The sequence below is a fragment of the Thermobia domestica genome, chromosome 4 (assembly GCF_964235325.1).
Source record: "Thermobia domestica chromosome 4, izTheDome1.hap1.1, whole genome shotgun sequence".
Lineage (NCBI taxonomy): Eukaryota > Metazoa > Arthropoda > Insecta > Zygentoma > Lepismatidae > Thermobia > Thermobia domestica.
The window spans coordinates 228,038,538-228,060,215 of record NC_137457.1 but is presented as its reverse complement, the minus strand read 5'-3'; positions in this window follow the sequence as shown (position 1 = coordinate 228,060,215).

Genomic DNA, 21,678 nt, shown 5'->3' with positions numbered 1-21,678 from the left:
CGTCTGATTCCCTAATTGTTTTGACCAGTGTACAAACACAGACATCTTAGTACTAATCGTGACTTATGGCCATGAAATGGACAAGTTTGTCGTTATTAAAAAGGAGAGCTATAGCAAATTATTCGAAGTTGTTTTCCTTTAGCTTTCCAGCATCTTAAAAATATATTTTCTTTATGAGACTATACTTTATAAGGCAAGATGTGCGATATTAGCTACAAATTTAGCTAGGGGGTGAAAGATGATTTTTACACAAATATTTTACAGGTTTAGTTGCGTGAATCACTAATATACCTATGTCTTGCTTATCCGACCTTCGTTTATTCCACACACCGTATTATGCGACATATTATTGCAGGTAAAAATTGCATCAATCGGGAAGTAAAACGGCAAGTTGTGGTCTTAGACTGTTTCTTGATGCTTTGGACTCTATCGCCTAGTATGTCGGTCTACACCGTGACTTATATGTCTATCTTTGAATGCTGACACGTTTCCGGGTTTTCTTTTCGAAGGGGGCTAACACGAATCCTCGTAAGCACGCAATTCTAATGTTTAGAAATAATAATAATAATAATAATAATAATAATAATAATAATAATAATAATAATAATAATAATAATAATAATAATAATAATAATAATAATAATAATAATAATTTGTTGGGTTAAAATTAAAAGTACTTTAATGCATAACTCCTTATGACAATTGATTAGCAGTCATGTAAATAATTCTTTAGCGGGCAGGCTTGCTCGGTTTAGTGCGTCTTCGGGAATATGTTTGGATGCAATGGTGATGTTCTTCCGGGATCATAAATCCAGGACATTTTTCTCCCTCGTAGCTTAAAAACTGGGTTTTGTATAGGTACATGAATTATTGATGAGGGAAAACGCCAGGGACGTAGTCAAAGGGTGGGTTGTGAAGGCCTGGAACCCCAAATCCCTTCGAACTATTTTAACCTATGGAGGTGACTATGTATAATATGTTCAAATCGTTATGAATTTAATAGAAACACATTGAAAACAGTGCAACGTAATGGATTAACAGGCGTTTAACCACCTTTAGAACAGATCTAATGCGATGTAAAATGAAGTCTTCAAGATCGTAAATGGTGACAAGTAAAATATCACACCACCTCGCTTGCAGTGCATCACTACGCTCTTTGAAAAAGGTTGTAGGCGGAAATCTGCACCGGATTCGTGTATATTAAACAGATGTTCAGATTCGTTGATTAGGAAGATGTCCAACTTCATCCTGATATTCTTCAAATCATGCATCAACAGCTTAAGCTATGTGAATGGACCCATTATCATCTTAAATATGGCGTTATTCGAACAATGATATATATACCATAGGATACACATAGTCCCATAAATGGCGACATAATCACGGACAGTGATGCCACCGATAAAACAGAATCCTCTGAAAATCTTGATATTGTGACCCCACAGTATCACAGAGACGTTTCACCTTTCGGCAGAGACACTACGGGTCATACGTTTCCTTGGGCTTCCGCCACATTTAAGCACTACGTGTGCTTTTAAATAAGGTGAATGATGACTAATTACACCATATCACATGTTTTCAGTCATCAGAAGTCCATGTTGCATGTTCGCGGCGCCATTGATGTTTTGGTAAGCCGCTATGGCCCTTTATCAACTTTTTCGCACGTGCAACCCGACTTCGTATTTCCATGTTCATGTAACTCGCAGCAGACTGTGATTGTAGACAGCTTTTGGGAGATGCTGCTAGAGTTCTTCTGTCTCTTATACTCCAGTTGCATGATAATTTAGAACGATGATCCTCTTTAATGCTCTGAGGGAACTGTAACTGAGAGGTTTCTTCGAACACCGTTCTTATTAACCGATGGGATTTTGTTATGTTTGTAGCCTTTGACACTGTCTTTCGCTACACACCCAACATACGTGCTACCTTTGTCTCGGACGGACTACATAACCGACCGCAACAATACCTTTTTCGAAATCCAGAGGACGACTACTATCAAAGTCTGCTTAGATAACTGAACACTGCGAGTTTACTGCTTCCCGTAGTACAGAGTGTGGTCTAGCACACCGCGACCAACTGATCGCTAACTATCCGTTAACAACCAGATATCTGGCGTGTTGCAACTAAATTAATAACATATGTAGGTGTAACGTTCAACGTTATTTCATAATCTTGAAGACAAACATCGCTTGGTGAAGGTGTATACAATTTCTAAACGAAGATAATAGTAAAAGTTTCCGGCATTTTCTGATTACTTAACCATTTAAATGAATATTTTCACGTAGAACTATCCCGTCGATTCGCGTTGTCTAGAACTAAAATAAATTAGGGGCCAATATTGAAGATGAGACATGAAGGAATTTTCTCTGTTCGAATTTTGATTTTTTCAAATTCATGATGGAATATTACATTATGAGTGTAATTTTCGAAATTAATAGTATACAATAGTAAAAATAACTTATTAACGATGGTATATCGCAAGATATTTTGAACCCAAAAAAGAAATTACAAATAATAAACATGTTCTTTTCTTGCAGAATCTAAGTCTTGAATGAAAAGGAGTGTCTCGAGTGTAGTGCTTGGACCGATTGTCTCATTTTTTCTACCTTCTTGTGGGGCAGTCTTCATTCGACTTGATCCTAAACAAATTATTCAGAAGTCAAAGACTTAGATGTTCCCCATTTTTCCAAGACAAACTTGACCGACTACAATCTGCCTCACGTATGAGGGGACAAGCTAATGAACAAACAAACTAATAAATGAATCTAAAGCCTTATAAAAGAGTTTTCCCAAAATATGCATCTAACAAGATCAATTGTTGTTATTCCAGAACTTTAAATTCACCTATATTCATGATTTACTTCTATCGTAGTTTTGATATGAGAATGTATTCTTGAAACTATAACACAGGGTATTAATATATTTGTTTTTTTTTTTTTCAGTCAGATTTTGAAGTTTTTCTTAACAATCGATTTGGATATGTGATTTCAGAGTTTTAGAGATTTCCTTAATTTTTTCATTTATACAAGAGTTTGCAACTAATACCATTAACGTATCTCTTTCGATATTCCTTTCAGGTAATCACTTGGTCACTCTTAGTATAATTCAAACAATCAATTATTTGCAGTTTATTACTCAATTAATCAGAACTACATTTAATATCCAACAATTCTGTGCATTTTCCCTTAAATCTGCAAATTCTCTACCAGGTTAAAACTGAGCATTTTCTATTTTCTTCCTTTCTTCCTAAAAAAAAAAAAAAGTGTTCTTTACACAACCTAGAAATGATGACTATACTACATGATGTTGCGTACCGCATTTTATGTAGCACATCAGTTGAAAGTTGGACATTGAAAGCAACAGCGATTAAGTCCTATACTTAACATGAAAAGTAAACAAATTCATTTTAGTTCGGAAAATTGTGCCAATGCCCTAAGCTCAGAGAGTTTTTAGTTTATTTAAAATTTATTATTATTATTATTATTATTATTATTATTATTATTATTATTATTATTATTATTATTATTATTATTATTAGTAGTAGTAGTAGTAGTAGTAGTAGTAGTAGTAGTAGTAGTAGTAGTAGTATTTGTATTGTCTTAGGTTTCCCTGCAATATGAACTTAAACTAGGAGTAAATTTGACCGCTTGCCCTTGGGTGATTGCAACTACTAAACAATCCAAATATTATTGGAAAGCTTGAAAGAGAGTGTAAGGAATGTTTCATAAAAGCTTGGTGTTTTCATTAACAAATGTGTTTGATATCAAGTTTTCATAAAGTAGTCCCTCTCTCCTATCCGTAATTTCAAAGGGACCGCGGTGGCTCAGTGATATAGCGTTCACCTTTGGTGCATGGGGTCTTCGGTTCGATCCCGGTTCGCACCAAGTGAACTTCGTGATAGACAAACACCATGTGCATGGGTTTCCTCGGGGTTCTCTCGTGTTCTGCTACTGTTTTCATTCCATCATTTCATTCATTTGTCATGATCACCGTCTCCTTTAGCCTAGCCGGTAATCCTGGGACGTAAAACTTAAAGATTTCATTTCAAATAATTCCAACTCAAACAGTTTCAGGAACTATGTAATTTTGAATAAAACGAACTACTCTAAAAATTCTGAATATTATATATATATATATATAACATTTTCGCGAACCTTATTTCTAAATCGAAAGGTAAGAAGACTAAATTCACTCTATTATTATAGATTCATTCCAATTGAAAAGTTGAAATAGTTGGCAAAAATTAAAAAGCCAAACCTTATATTCCAATGTGCCTCAACCAGTATAACACGACACGCTAGCGTGCCCAAAAAATGAATAGTGTGATGCAACCTTTTACATATTATTTACAAAAATATTTGTCGACTTTATTTTATTTATTATTATTATCAACGATTTTCCCACGGATTAGCTGTCTGTATACAGTTACCCAAACAAGTATCACATTGACCGAATGAGTGTAATTATTTACTTTAATACTAATATAAAGGCCCGTTTTCTTGTATTTTCTACCGATAATAGCTGCATCCGGTCTATAAAGCTACGACTAACAAAAAGGAACCCGATGTGCTGACCACACACCACCCCAAAGTCTTGAAAGCCACAAGTCATTTATGTCTTGGCACCCTAAGGGTTGTTGCTTTCTAAGAGAGGAAGAAATAACTTAAGTCCATTGCACTTATATGCTTTAATAAATAAATTAGGTAAATAACGGTTTCGTTTTCTGTTATTATTATTATTATTATTATTATTATTATTATTATTATTATTATTATTATTATTATTATTATTATTATTATTATTATTATTATTATTTGTTTCTTAGCAAGTTGACTGCCATATAGATGGAATCCCATACACAAACCATATATTCCAAGTTTTGTGTGTTCGTTCTATAGCTGTGTTTGTAATTAGATGCGTATGGCGTAGAAGTCAAAATTTAATGTCCACGCCACGTACATGCAAAACCGTAGACAAAAAATTATGAACAAAGACATTTATGGCGGTAAAACAAAGTGCAAAAGCAAAAAACTACTGGCGGATTGTTGCCCGCGGTGCACAGCTGATGTCGGTTAACAGTTTTAAATTTAAACAAATAGGGTTTTAATTAAGCACGGATTTAACTTACAGTGTACAGTGGGGAAGATTCAGGAGTTCACTCGATCGTTACAATATCGAACCCCGTGAAATGCATTGCAAAGCTGTCCGCAAACCTCCCGTAATGTGCAATATATATTGTGTTATAATATTCATATCAATGCAAACCTATATAGGCCTACATACGAACTTCAATACTCAACGAAGTTCCAGAGTATTAATGATTTGCAGTATTAAACTCTCTCACCCACTGTATTCTCCTAACATGTCCTCCAGCAATTACATTTTTTGGTAGAGATCACTGATTAACCTGCTATTGTATGTTTCACTTCTTTACCTGTGGAGTTGACAGCTATCGGTTGGACACTTCACTCGCAAATATCTAATATTACAACGTTTCTTGGATAATTTCGTAATATTGTACTATTTCTTTGTATTATTGATTAGCTTGGTTAGGCTTGTTTAAACACTTTTTTCTTTGCACCGACGTATAACCTATACCTTAACGTTGGATAAAAAAACACTAGCTCTCACCAGGAATAAAATCCAGAGCCAATGCACTTGAACCATTTGACCTCAACAAAGCACATTTAAAAAGAAGTTTCGATTTTGTTAGCAAAATTGTTATTAGGTGTAACATTTAAAAATATATTTAAGAAAGGGTATGGATGAAACGCACTGAATTTTTCTCGCTCGAATTTTTTAAACTTACTCGTGATAGACTGCAGCTATTACTGAAACATTTATTTCGGAAATGCGAATAAAATAACGTGTTTTGGAAAACTCTGTTCGAAGAAACTTAGGTCCAAAAGTAAATTATCCATTGGTTATATTTCCGCCATATATTAGAATTGCTTCTGAGTTCTGAGGAAATCGTCAAAAAAGTCATCCCCAAGAATTAACTATCCTTTGTAGATCTTTTAAGGGAAAACGAGATATTCTATTTATGAAATATGACCAAAATTGCCTGAGTCGTTCTCGACAAAATCGTACGGTAAAACTTGCTCCTTAAACTAATGTACTACTTTTAGATTTTCAGTATAATGGAGTTATCGTTAGGCTATTTACGTAACATTTATGTATGAAATATCAACAAAATGTCGTCAGGTAATAATGGAAAAATCGACGGAGAAAAGCTCACCTAAGAGTAAACTGCCCCTTCTGAAAGTTTACATGACGAACGAGTTGTGTCATATTGTTACGTTATTAATGATACATTTATTTATAAAACGTGATTGAGAAAATTGTTTGAAAAACGCATCCCATACAGTATGTTACTCGCTGTGCATTTTTCAGAGAATGTTTCATACAACGGTGGAAGGTTATTAATAAAATACATATTTGTAAAAAAAAAAGGAAAATCTTTACACCTGTTTTTGAGAAAATTTAATTATTTTAAATTTTCATCCTTAAGTAAACTACCCTTATTTTTAGGTGTCGAGGAATATAGAATTCGAAACGTTAATGTTATAAAGACCTCATGTCTAGAGTTCGGTCCACATACGTTGAACAATATGACATCTATTCGAGTGCATGTAAAGACGTGAGTAACAGATGGAGAGATATCGAAAAATCACTTTTTCGATATGTGAGGGCGTGTAGCTTGAAATCATTGAAATCAGAATTAGATTTTTATCGCTATCATCACAAATTCTTTCGTCACTCGAACATGAAAACGAATAGGCCTACACTGACACGTAAGGTGATAATATGTAATCCGCAAAATTTAATGGGTTACGTTTAATGTGTTGTCATGCTAGTTATGCCTGTTTGTTATATCATTTTAATATCAGTTTGTCACGCTACTGTATAATGTGGAAGAATGGTATGATTATCGTTCATATTCATGCTGTTTTGGAAGCATTCGTGTTCCGCATACATAAATCTGCATAATTTAGTTTTGTTGAACGAAAGCATTATTTATTCCTTACACAGACTTATGATTGCATTTCTTGCACTTTTGGATATGAAAAAAAGATAGAGAAAGCCAATACTGTAAAAAGAAGAAATACAAACACACACAAAAAACTAATTTGACATTAGCTTTTTCCTTTCTTCCTTTTCTTTCTTGACAACAAACTATTATACTTGATTCGATGTAACGTCATGTTTGGTGCTAACAAGGGGTAATACTGGAAAGACTGTAGGTCGCGTATGTTCTTTTTTCTGTTTCTGACTCACACAAGTCCGAAGTGCGTTGATGTGCTGTTCAAGAACGGGCAGGAGAGGAGTAAACATACAAGGCCTTAAACTAAAAGCAATCGCTGTTACCAATAGGATTCTAATCATGAATAAATACATCGATTAAAGGATACTATCAGTAAGTTATTTCGTTATTGTATTGTTTCGGTTCATACTAACATGAAAGTTATCCGTTTCCTATAATGTTTTGTTAAATAAAAAAAAGATGGGATGGGATTCGATCTAGTGTCAAAATAGTATAAGAACTAGTGGTCCGCCACTCTAACCACCTAACCATGGAGACTACCTTTTCTTTGTTCTCTTATTCTTAACAAATAATGCTTATAACCGTGGTGCATATCGCTTCAAACCTTAAGTTTTCCTGTTTGATTCTATATTTTAATAGTTACAGAAGCTAAGACAAATTAGACACTAAGGTTAAACCAACAAATTCAATATTTTACTTCACTTTCCAGTTTATTGTTCATTACCTACTGTCAATTCTTAACATGATTGCCAGTATACACAAAATCGAGCATAATTTAATTTTTTTTGCTTATTTTTTATTATTTTATTATACCTTTTGGAACTATCTCCTTAGATGGATTGCTTTCTATTATCTCTATATACTAATAACTGAATTTTACCCATAAACATAAGTAAAACGGAATAAATGCAAAAACTCGTAAGTTACAGTATACTCGCAATTTTTTGAGCATGTGGGTACATTGATGAGATATACAGTTTTGGATTCCATATGTATGAAGTCCATTACGCTGATAAGGAATGCATGTTTTCTCGAATTCAAAACAGTGCCTATTGAAATTTTGCTTTTCGACGAATTTATACAGCCCTAGCTCTGGAATTGTGCACTATTATCCACCGATCTATGTGAACTTTTTTTTATTTTGATATGAGGAATCATCTTTTATAGTTTATCCGTGTAGTTCATTATCATTTTTCCAGTTCAAACTCAAGACCAGCGACCGTGACACATCATTTTAATTCCTACCACGCGAAAATTGAGATTACATATTTACTATATTTCTTATAAACTTTCTTCCAATTGTACATTCTCTTGTTCTTTAATGTTTCATCGAATGAAGACAATTTACTACGTGTGAGATTTCATTACCAAAGAAATAAATAATTTTTCACTTATCAATGTCTTTCTAAATGAAGAACTATTTTATTTATCCTCAGTGATGTGCACTTCATCCTGTGGTAAGAAGACAAATGATGTAAATCCGATACTGTTCTGGTTAAATTAGGACGCTCGGAAGCATTAAATACATCACTTCCTTGAAATTCTATTTACAGCCATTACAGTATTTATTTACTTATATGTTCTTACTATTCTCTTATTTTTGAAAATGATTTATTTGTGCAAAAACACGATTTTACATTACATATTATAAGAAAATACCTGGGTGAACTGGAAAATTGGGGAAACTTTCCTCTAACATTCAAGTAACCTCCAATTTCGGTAGTTAATTTAGATAAACGGCAAAGCACTAAGCCGACTTAAGTTGCGAGACAAGTAACCCTCTGTTAGTCGTAACTAAATCCTTGCAGTAAGGCCTAGATAGACAGTGATTATTAGTACTTACAAGAACTATTGATATAACATGATTCTTTACACAGGAGCGGATCCAGAGGGACGATCACCCCGCCCCCCAGTAAGAGGACATTTCTTGTTTTATATATAAATAAAACTCATCCCAGAGTCCGGAATCTTAAAGGTAACTCTAAATAGCAGTATTACAAGCCATCGCTCTCCCCAGAAGTTCTCCTGGATCCGCCTCTGCCTTTAAACCTCTTGAACTTAAAAATGATTTTAAAATTGTCAAACCAGACTAATAGAATTAAAATAATATTCAATTTAGTTTATGTTGAAGACAATGTTAAATTTTTTATACTTTTACATATCAAGCTTTAATGAATATTAATTTGGTCAGAAAGTTCATTTTAAATCATATTAGAATGTGGCAGGTAATGGGAGAACATCTAATAAGTACACGGGCACTATGTTGTTCATAATAAGCTCATATTGCCTGTGAGGGAACCCGAAATTTCCCACACTAGATGCAAGAGCTCTACAACTGAAAAATATTTTTTTTAAAGCCTGCCTTAGCTCCATGAGACCTGTGTATTTTCCGAAACAGTGAGCCCCAAAACAAATCCCTTTCTGTGTGGATAGTATGTAAAATGAAAAGCCGAACCAAGGAAAAATATTAAAGGAATTTGCTGTAGAAATTATGTATACACTACTGAAACGTGTATAGCTATTATCTTTATGTGCCACTATTAATATGCATCTTGCAAGCGCGCGGATAATAAACTTTGGATGCATCAAGACCTCTGAAGATTTTTTCATTAGAAAGCTCTCAAGATCTGCGCAAGGTATGCACATTTTTTTCTGAAAGTGAGGATCAAGGATCTTATTCCTTACGCATTCGTCAAAGTAACAAACTGTGCGTTTTAGTTGGTGATAATCGGTATAATATTTTCAATTGCTTGACCACTATTTGTATTTCAATCGGCAAAATTCTGAGTATGCTGGGACGAAATTGAACACCCTAAGTCAACTGTTTCCAAAGAACAAAGATAAGCGGTACACGGAATAACCAAACAGCGTATGCAAATTATAGAATCAAATGGGTATTAGGTTGTTATTCTTACAAATGGCAATGCAAATGCACATATACAAAAGTTTAAATAATATTTTCAATTGCTTGTTCCACTTTTTGAAATTCGTTCCGCAAAATTCTGCAAATACTAGAATTGAATGAGCATCATAAGTCAACTGTTTTTACAACGAATGAATATAAATGGTATACGGAATAATCAAAACAAGTGTGCAAATTACAGAATCAAATGAATATTATATTGTTATTCTTGCAAATGGTATTGCAAATGCACCCATACAAAAGTTGGAATCGTGTAGGTGTCTTCAATTTCAATTCCTATTCATACTCTGAGAGGCGATCCCGTCTAGGTACACACATAGCTATAACATAGCAGTACTATTTCGCTATCGTGTATGGAATTTCCAGTATGGTTCCCCATATGAAGAAGTTTTATCAATAATATGTTAGGACATTTTTCAACGTCAACTTTTCTGTTTCTTAATAGTACGAAGAAAATAAATATAATGTGAGATTGACTACACAAATAAACTACACATAAATCAAGAGGATCCATCTGTTAGTTTACTAAGCAATGACTATCAAATTCTACCGTACAGTGTAGTGACTCTACGTCTACTTCAGAAGTTACGTTGAATGACCCTCCAGGAAATCCGTAATACACAATATGTGATGACCGCAAGACTACACATTTTCCAGAAATCTGTGAACTTAACTCTCTGTAACAAAATAAATCTATAGAAATTATTTAAGATAGGGATATATTGGCTAATTCCTTAAGTGACGACATCGTTGGGAGAGAAAGACCAACTGCTGATTGATGTATCTATAGAACTAAGATAATGTGTATAAACGAACACATTCTGATAAACTCTTGGAGATCACGTGATCTGGAACTGAACAATGTACTTCTGATATCATGTATCAGAAGTTAATAAAATACAGGCTTACAATGAGTCAAAGAAAAAAGTTTATCTTATAGTTAAGTCTTTGTGATTGATTTGCAACCTAGCACATCGCATGTTATTTATTAATGTTTCTGAATGATACGCGTGCATTTGAGAAGATTGCTTATTGTCAACGAATATGTTGCCGTTTATAAGTCAATAATGACATACATATTTTAGAGTATTTTATATTAGTTTCACAAAAAATATTATGTTCAGAGTTTCAAATTTTCAGATTTTTCATTTTCTTTTTTTCTTTTTTTTCTTTCTTTCTTTTTTTTACTTTTTTCGTCTTGACTTTAACGCTTGGGATTACTTTCCGAGGTGTAAAGGGAGAAGTGTTTGAGTGGAAAGACGGGAATAATTGGGAGGATCCTAGGAAAGCCCCCACACATGGTGTTTGTCCACCATAAAACTCACTTAGTAAGAGATAAAATCGAACCACGAATCAGTGAGCACCCTAGTACTGAGCCATGGGAACAGCTAAGGTTTCTTAAATAAAATTAATCTTTGATTTGTATTGGTTTCAGAGAGTGTATGTATATCCATCTAAGCGTCTACTTCTATTTTCTAGGTATTTCGAAGGTATACGCAAAATGGTCACAATAAACACTAGAAATGATTAAATGGTTTCAGGACGTGTTCTCTGAAACCACATTCCATGGACTAGGAGAAGCAACTAGGAAGAACAGGTGGTTGGACGAAAGGTAATGTTTTCTGTATTAAAATAGATAAGAATAAACTAAGAATTTCATTTCTGAATACTAATTGTTCAAAAAATTACAAAGCTGTAATTTAACACATCGTAGCACGTGCCGCGGAGTCACACTCCGCGGATGGAGAAATTTTAGTTTTCTTAATTTGATAGGCCACCACCTGCCCTATTTAGCTTCCCTATTCGCAATCACGCGCACACTGGCTACATTGAATTAAAATCGCTTCAAAACAAAATACACATTAAAAAGAAGCTAAATACCCATTGCGGAATGAAACTCCGCGCGCGTGGCTTGATGTTACAATTAAGCACGCGTGTGATGGAGGATACTCGAGACTCCATGCAACATTCAAAGTAGAGCACTTGCTTTGAGTTCATGCTTGTAGTGCTTGCAGCACTAGCAAATGTTGATAATAATTCTCAGTAAGTCCCTCAATTTGAGGTCCGCCTTTATAATATTTCCGATAAAGGATATTAATAGAAAATAATCTGTTAGAGGAAAATAGATCATATATAACAACTTGAGAATTACTCTGTAACTGTGGTGATTTCGTGAATTTCCCTTGAAAGAATTCAATCAAAAGTAGTTGTAAGAAGTACTGAAGAAACACTGCTACCACGCATTGAACACGATTAGAGCAGGGCCGGATTTAATTTTTGGCCGCCCTTAGTCCGAGAAAGTGTTTGCCGCTTCTTACATCTGACGTACAAATTTGAACATACATAAAATAAGGAAATAAATTTATTTTAATCATATCTTTGTTTCGCGGTTTTTGAAGGATTTTAAAGAAAGTGGTGTAGTGATAGGATATTGAAAGCAGCAGGAGTCTGTCTTCAACATAGGCGGAGAGGGAGGTAAGGCCGTTCCCATAATCTTTTCTTTTTCTAAAGCGATGTTCAAGTTATTTGTGAAGTTGAAAACAATACTTTAGAGGATCAGAAAGCAGAGTTGTCTTGAAAATTGGGAGGCGAGCAGATTTGATACTTATTCTGTGGGGACATCAATTTCATCTTATACTTTTCTCTGTTTCAGTATGACACAAATCCTTTCATTTCTCCCCGCCAGAAAACACACATTTCAAATTGGATTTTTTGGGGGGACAGTCACCCCACTTTCAAGATTAAATATAATTTTTGAGAGTGTATTTTTTGTGTACCTTGTTCAAACTTTAAAAATACATTATAATTTATTTACATAATAACGTATCCAAGTGATTACTTTAATATAACATTATTTGTTTGATATATTTGTATTTTATTGTGTACTTTGTTCAAAACTTAAATATATATTGTAACTATATTTACTTAACAACGTACCCAAGTTATTATTTTAATTTAGCATTATTTATTTGATAGTATTTGACGATATGTCATGTTTAAATTTTCTTCTGTTCTCTAATATTTTCCCCGAATTGCAAAACCAAATGTTAAAAAATGAGATAGTTGATGAAAGTAAGATTCTAACCCTAGTCTCTCTTGTGGGAATTCGGTACAGTAAACACCAGGTCACGCCGTGAATGTTCCCTCCTGACTTTTTGATGATTACAAAAATATGTGTGTAACTGTTAGGAAAATCACTGTCATTCGATCTGTGTCTGTGCGTTACCGTTAAAAGAATAAAAAATGATAAATGCAATCTTCTAGTTAGCAGCGCATTTTTTCATATAGTGCCTAAAGAACACACACATGAAAAATCTATTCAAGCAGAATAAAAGCTGCTAATTATTAATGACAACGAACGTCGTACTTACAACGCCACAAAATTAGTTTACAACGATTTTCTCGAAAACTATGCGTTGCAATTTAACTTTAAACACGCAATTTTGTTCTGTAGGATATTGTATATTCATGGATATGCTTGATCTTTAGGCACATTCGTAAAGTGTTAGATTCCACAGGAGCAAAACAAATTGGATTTTTATACGATTTCTACAAAAATAGATAAAAGGTATTAAACACAGCACTAAATTTGTGTTGTAGTTGTCAAAGAGGTGTTTCTTGTAAAATACGAACTAAATTATAAGGTATTTTCGGAAAGCTTCAACCGAAAAAAAAACTTATTCTCAAAAGTGAACTACCCTTTGCCAATTTCCATAGGAAATGACTTACCTCATTGGTTAGAGTTATTATGGAAATATTTCTGTATCAAATATCAATAAAATCGTTTCAGTTGCATTTGAGAAAACTAAGGAAAGACATTCACCCCAAAGAGTAAACTACTAATTGTAAATATCTTGTAGGAAGGAATTTATACTCAACTATAGTTATTAATGAGAAAGAAAAATATTTGTGAAGTATGAACATAATAATCTGGGTAGCTTTTGGTGAAATCGTCCAAAAAAATGCACACATTATCCTCTTCAGTATCACAAGTAGAACAGAATAGTTTTGTCTTGTACATTTTATATTTTCGTAATGCTTTCGTTTCATACATGCAAAGAGTAAAAGAAATTACAAAATTGTTTGCACAGAGTAGTGAGAATCATATGTGTCATGTAGGACACATTGGAACTCTACCAATAGAAAGTGAAAATACGAAGTTCTGGTAGTGGACTGTCTCCCTTGCCTCCCTACTATGTCGTCTATGTGTATTACACACTTAATACATATATACAATACAACAAGAATATCCAATCCTAAAACACGGACAAATGTTAATAAAACTCAAATGAAGAGATTGAAAGCAAGAGACGTCTGTAAATTATGAATAATCATCTTTTGTAACGGTTGGTTTCATAGTGTCGCATACGACAAATGATAAAATAAAATATCTCCCTTCCTCCCCCTCCCCCCCACACATACATAATAGAAGAGCATAATATATATTTTACCCAAAGGTTTTAAAAAGATAAAACAATAGGCATTACAGAATATAACGCGTTAAAAAAAGGAGTAGAAAACTTAACGTAATCCTGTCATTTTTCGGTTTCGTCGATATTTTCTTCCCTCCAAAAACACTATCGAAAACCAACAGAAAGCGTTCTTCAATTGCCATGCTTCTATCAAATGCAAGAAAGAGAAACAAGATACGCGTGTCTTATGTGCCATGTTGTCATTCTGTTAGGACAAATAATGCTTATTTTTTAGGTCGTATACGACACTCGTCATTCGAAGAGGCTAAGAATGTACGAGGGTCACTACAAAAGGTTTGACATGTGAAATAACATACATACTTAAAATAAATTACATTTACGTGGAATCAAATCAGTTAACACTTACATTTTGTCAAAGTATTCACCATTACACTGTACACACTTTTGCATCCTCGAAAACCACTTTTGAAAGCAGTGTTGCTAGTATTTTCCTTCAAGTGTTGAAAGTTCATTCTCGTAAGCCACTACAACTTCTTCAGGGCTGCAAGATCTCTTCCCACGCATATCACACGTTGCCAGGTCAGGGCTACACGGCGGATGAGTCATAAGTTTGACTTCCGTAGATTCGAGAAAACTGAATTGTGATGTTGGCCGTGTGTGCGGACACGTAGTCATGATAAGGCAGGATCCCACGCAATTCAGTTCTTGGACGCCGTTCCCGAAGCTTCTGGAACACTTTTGTTAAGCAAACAGTGGTGTACCACTGAGCAGTAACAGTCCTTTGTTCTTCAAGTGGAACAGTTACAACATGACCAGATTTAGAGAAGGAAGTTGCAACCATCTTTTTCCCACACTTCGCGGTCGCTTCACTTTCGTGGGTGGGTTTTGGTCTTGAAAGATCCAAATTGTAGATTGGCGTTTATTTTTAGGGTCAAATTGATAGATTCAGGTCTCATCACCAGTAACAATGTCAGAGACGCATCGAGAATTGCTTCCATCAAATCTTGCAAGCATTTTTTCACACCATTCCACACTCATGCGCTTCTGCTGTTCAGTCGAAGTGTGAGGCACCCTACGAGATGAAACCTTCCTGAGCCGAAGATGATCATGAAGAATTTGTGTTATTGCTGGCGATCCAATGTTCATTGTAGATTCAATGTCCTTGAAAGTTGTTCGATGATTTCCTCGAATCGTTTGTTCCACAGCGGCAATGTTTTCATCTGACACAGCTGTTGCCGGACGTCCAGCTCTCTCTTCATCTTTAAGCGATGTCCGGCCTCTTGTGAATTTACCAAACCACCGAAAAATTGTAGCACGGGAAGGAGCAAGGCCCCCAAATGACCCCTGCAAACGGTCAAGGCTTTGTGTCTCGTTCAAACCACTTTTGAAATCGTAAAGGACCATTGCCCGAAAATGTTCCCTTTCGAGCTCCATTCTAGACAGTCGAGTACTTCTCACATCAACAAACAAGTGAAGGCGATACGGCCACGCCGATAAACGAGGTGAGTTGAAACTTGCTTCGCTTCTTCGCTCTGGATACCACTATCGAACGCAATTGTTGGAATTCAAAATATTGTGCCACAACAATGAGTATCTCAAAACATTCGTAGTGTCCCTCGTAACACTCCTGATTGTTTCTCTTTATGGGAAAAGTAGTTCTATCGTATTATTATGGTATTAACAAAAAATTTATTATTAAAATGTGATCATAATTGCATGAGTCATTTCTAAGAAAATCTGTGGAGCAAAACCAGTATACCAAATAGATTGGTTCCCAATATATACGACATTTTTATACTGTTAAGTTATTAATGAAAAAAGTAAGAAATATGAAGAAAAATATCTAAGTAAGTTTTGAACAAATTTCCCAAAAGTACTCACCGCTATGAATAAACTAGCACTCGTAGATGTTTCCCAGAAAAATGACTTGACAACACCACGGTATAGATTTGTTAGTTCAATAATGGTATATGAAATATACAAAGAATTGTTAAAGCGTTTTCAAGAGAATCACATATTTTATTTTCCCTCTTGAGTAAACTATCCTTCTGTTTGAGGCAGGAAAAAATTCGAGAAACTTTCCTAGTGAATCTGAGGTTTAAAATTTGGTGCGGATTCATTGAATGATTTGATTTCTAGACAAGCGAACACGCTAGATTGGGATGGACGAACGGATATTTAAAATCACTTTTTCGGTATGTAGAGGCCATGAAACGTATAAGTCCGCCGAAACCTGGATTTCGAATTTTTTCGCAATCATCATACTTCCTTTTCTCCTTTCAGAGCTGGAAAGTAACAAGGAAGTGTGTGCATGTAACACAAACACTTATAACACAGATAACTTCAGATCAAGAAAGAATGATAGAAGCATCAAACTATCCGCATGAATAAATTTCATTTTGCTGTGTGTCCACGGTGGAGCAGAAGTGGGACTAGCAATTATCAAAGGAGATAGTTGATGCATATATTATTACACAACTTATGGTATTTTACTCCCTTTCTATCACTTCCCTCTATTTACCATTTATCTCTATAATTTCATTTGCACTGGCTTGCGTTCATTCTTCCGGTAGCACTATATGAAGACCGTAATATCACAAATAACGTCTCCAACAATCCTATAAATTTCATTTCCTTGTTGTTTTGCAAAAATGTGGAAAGAATCGGAGGAAGTGGGAAATTTTATGTGGAGTAACATTTCGGGGTATTAAGTAGATTGTTGTAAAAGTAAATTGAGAGATTATACTTCTAGTATATTAATACAACACTCTTTCCGGTTTATGCCATTAAAATAACTCAAAAATAGTAATATTTTGCATTGAGGAGGTGCGTGTCTCGCGCCCTCTTCTGGGTTCGTCATTTCCTTTGAGCTGACAAGTATATAGTTTTCACTACACGTTGGACTACAAAATGTTATCGAGTACCTCAAGTTCCTTACTAATGGATATATTACTGGTTTTCAGAATTTACCACCACAAAATTACTCTCCTTATTCTCATTTATTAAGTTATCAACTGAAAAGCTTATTTTAAAGATCATAATAATTTAAAATGACGATAATATGGAACAAATATAAAGAAATATTGCGGGACCAATATTATAATCTTCGCCTTGATTTGAGGAAGACATTTCTCTCATTGAGGAAGCTTTAGTTAACTAGTTTGTAAGTTGAAGAACGAAATGATGAATACTTCAAATAATGATTTTCTCTTCAATCAGGCATAAATATCCGGGCTAATCTTAACATGAAATGTTTTCAACTAGCTAACAGTTTTTTTGCAACTTCAAGTTAGTAAATGGTGTAGGAAAGTAGTTATCGCATTCGATTCCTGCCGAGGTGGCTCGAATTCGAATATTCCCATATACGATTTTTTTTACATGTTTCAATTTCCATCCATACTCAATGTGATATGCAAGATCTTCTGCTGTGCAGAAGGAAAGAGATGTTCGAATGACAATATTGACGGGTATTGGAGTAGTTCCATGAATGGAGACAACATTTTACTTTCTTATTTGCTTCAATTGTTCCAGATTTGACATTTTCAATTAATTTTAAGCATTTTCTAACTCATATATGGCCAATGTTTTTTTTATTGTTCTTACATGAAATACATAGTGAAGTATATAGTGCATGGAGTATTATTCTTACATGGAGCACATAGTGCATGGAGTACATTATGCACACAAGGAATCATAATAATATCACGCACTCATTGGACAACACGTTTCAAGCAATAGAGATTAATCTTAAATTGGAGATATTAACTGTTCATAAACAACATAGCAAAAGTTTGTTTCAGTGCTGTCCAGGGTTACCAACGGTCATCTCCTAGTTGAAATGTAAGGTGTAAATTGGGTTGCATCTCTTCACATGTTTGTTACTTAATGGAGTTATACTAGTCAGGGGAAGATACTTTTTCTCTTGAGTGTACATCATCAACAGGACTAGCACTAATGATGATGTACAGTTAATTGACATATGAAGACCCTTGTGAGCTGTAATTCTAAGGTGCGACTTTTTTCTTATGAAGTCTCATTATATTAGTATTATGGCAGCTGTGACTACCTGTTAGAGTGCTTACGTATGGCGTACGGGATTGCTGGTTTGATTCTTGCTTCCGCGAAGTATGCTTTGTGGTGAATAAACAATGTGTGTGAGTATTTTCTCAGGGTTCTCCCGTTTTTCCCCTCACTTTCTTTATTCCACAATTTTGATAATTATCACCATCACTGTCTGCCTTGGCCTCGGAGTATGAAAGGAGGACGTCAAGCTTTAAAAATATATACTGCGACGTACAAAGTCGTTTAAGAGTTCAATATCCTTTACTGAAATTCAAGATAGATTGGCCCCACGTAAGATATTCGTACTTAGAAGTACACTAACAGTGGAGTTGGATGATATTCAAACTACTAACTAGGTGCACTATACAGACACTACAGCCAGCATGTTTCCTACGGTGAACAATGGTCAACATGAATTTCGAATCAGTGATGTATACTTAGAATTCTTATATGTGTTTTCACTATTGTGTATCAGTTGTATTAGGTCTAGATGTAATTGTCGGTTCCAGCTGTAGTGTTTAAGTAAAAATCACAATAATTTCAATAATAGTGTAAATGCAAATATTGTTTTAAAGATATTTAATATGAATCTATTGCTGCTGTATTTAGAATCGTTAAAATATTTGAATTTTTTCTCGTTCTTTTAGGTTAATGTTTATCGCTCTTTTCCTGATTTCTGTTGGAATTACGGGTTATTTAATATGGCAATCTTGGATTAAGTTTCAAGAGAATCCTGTAGTGATAATAATAGAAAGAAGTTACAACGAATGGAAGATCCCACTTCCAGCTAAACTTTTATGCCCTCCTAATGCGCTCAGTAGAGGCTACAAGAAAGTTCTCAAAGAGTGGGTGATATTAAGGATTTTACGACTAAATTTAAGTATCAAATAATTCTAGTTTTATTACTAGTCCATATCTGAAAAAGAAATATGAGGAGATATAGGGTAATGCAAGTATGACGCTTATTTTCTCTTGTTATGATTCCCTTGTATGTTACTATAATCTTATATGTAGATGTGTGTTACACAGAAGAATAATGATTATAAAATAAACGTAACAATGGAACTTGCAGTTCCTCCTTAGACAAAAGTTCTGTAAAAGGCAAAATTACACATCCGTGTAGTATCCCCATTAACGTAACTGGTTTTATACATAAATATCAGTTCTCTGAATAAAGAATTACAGTATAATGGGCATTAACTTTATTAAGATGTTTTGATGGCTATTAAGATTAAACTGTCCTTTCAAACACAAATTTTCCATGTATCGAACTATGACAATTCTTTCTCTTTCAGTCTTAATTTTCTTTTTGATTTTTTTAAAAAAAAAAATATTATAGTGTCATTTGCGCCTGTGATTCCTAAAAGTAAACTGGCCATGTTTCACTATACCTAAACAAAAATAATTTAAGTTCTTTTTAAACCAAATATCGTTGCAGTTGTCGATTGGTTCTATAATAGTTTTGTTTCATCACCAACCAATACATGTTTCTGTGAGGTAGACTTCAAAGCTCAAACGAATGTATATTGTTTTCTAGGCTTCCAGACTATTATATGCATATATAGAGCAATGGAAGGTCTATTGAACGACGAATGGAAAGTCGTTCGTCTTAAATATCGACAGAAATGTCAAATTAAAACAGATAAGATATAGCGTGGTAAGGTATTTTCTGTTATGGATTCAGGTCAAGAATAGAGTAGTAGCGTCATTCGGTTGATTTTCTACAATATAAATAGAATTTCATGTCTTCCGTTAGTAATATGTAAAGTTATTTTACTAATGTGTTAAGTTATTTTACTTTTAAGAATGATTACCGCTTGCTGCAATAGTAACAGCTGTAGAAGAAGTAAAAGATCATCATAGTAATCTAATGCTTTACTACATTATCAAGATGTTGATGAAATTATTGCAGTTGGAAGCATTGCATACTCAACGGAGAAAGAGACCATCCGATGGAAAAATTCCTAAATCTTCTTGTGGACTAACCTAGAGACCCAAATGACTAGTGCAATCGACTCTTTCTTTACCCTTCTCATTGTACTAAAACCGGAAATAGTTCAATTTCACTGCAATTTGCAGTAACAATTTTGATCCTTATTAAACAAAAGGAGTTTTATATGCTTATAATGCCAAACTATTACGTTAAATATCTGCTTGAATCCATCTGTTAAAATTGGAAGTTGCAGAAATATGTCGCTCCTAGGTTTAATATAGGATTTTTATGAAGCAAAAGTTGTACGATCTACTGAAATATTTTTCGTTTTTTCCCTTTTTTTAAAATATAAAGTTCAATATTCCTACAGTAGCTTTAGTATTCTGCCTTGTCTGCCTATTGAATAACGAAATAATTAATTTACTACGTCTGATTGAAAAAAAAATGTATTCCTATAGCAGGGCGCAAAATTTCAAAGTCAGACGAACTCGCCAATCCAAACATGATGGTCGCTAGTATCTCTCACGTATAAATTATGAGAGGTCCTCTGCTCTTCCCCTAGGTCTTTAGTTTGAGAAAGGGAGAGACTACATTTGGGCATAAAATTTCAAAATCAAATTATTAGATTCAGGATAACCAATTTTGAATTGAACACTTCATATACATGTTACAAAAAAATCTTGTAAGAGTTCACGTTCGTGTAACGCTCTCTCTGCACTGAAGTACCAGTTGTCGATTCCAATTTCGGATCAAAGTCATTAAGTCAAGGATCATTGATGGAAATTGTCAGCAAATCATCCAGTGAACTACTGAACACTGGTCGCCAGCTCTAAATTTTTAATCAATAATTGCGACCTGGTGACCGGAAATTTTGTGCCCTGCCTATAGTTTGGAAGCTTACTGCAGGCTTCCAGTTTTATACCAAACTCACTTGGTTTCGCATCTGTTACATTAATTATTATAGAGGGTGGTCCATATAAAAGCAATTCAACGTGTAATACTGGATACCAGCCGAAAGCCTATTACAGGAGAATCTAGGATTATAGGATTACTCTAAATACTGAGTAACAGGCATATTACAAAGAGATGCTGAAAGCAACACATCCTAACGTCGAGACATTTCTGCACACATCGCAGCATATTGGCTCACATTGTAATTTAGTTTCAATAGTAAAAATATGAGTGCTTTTAAAGTAAATTTGCCTTTGCTTCAACATTGTTTCTTTCTTTTGTTTTCCTTGAATTCAGAAGAATATATAATTCAGTGGTAGAGCGTATATCT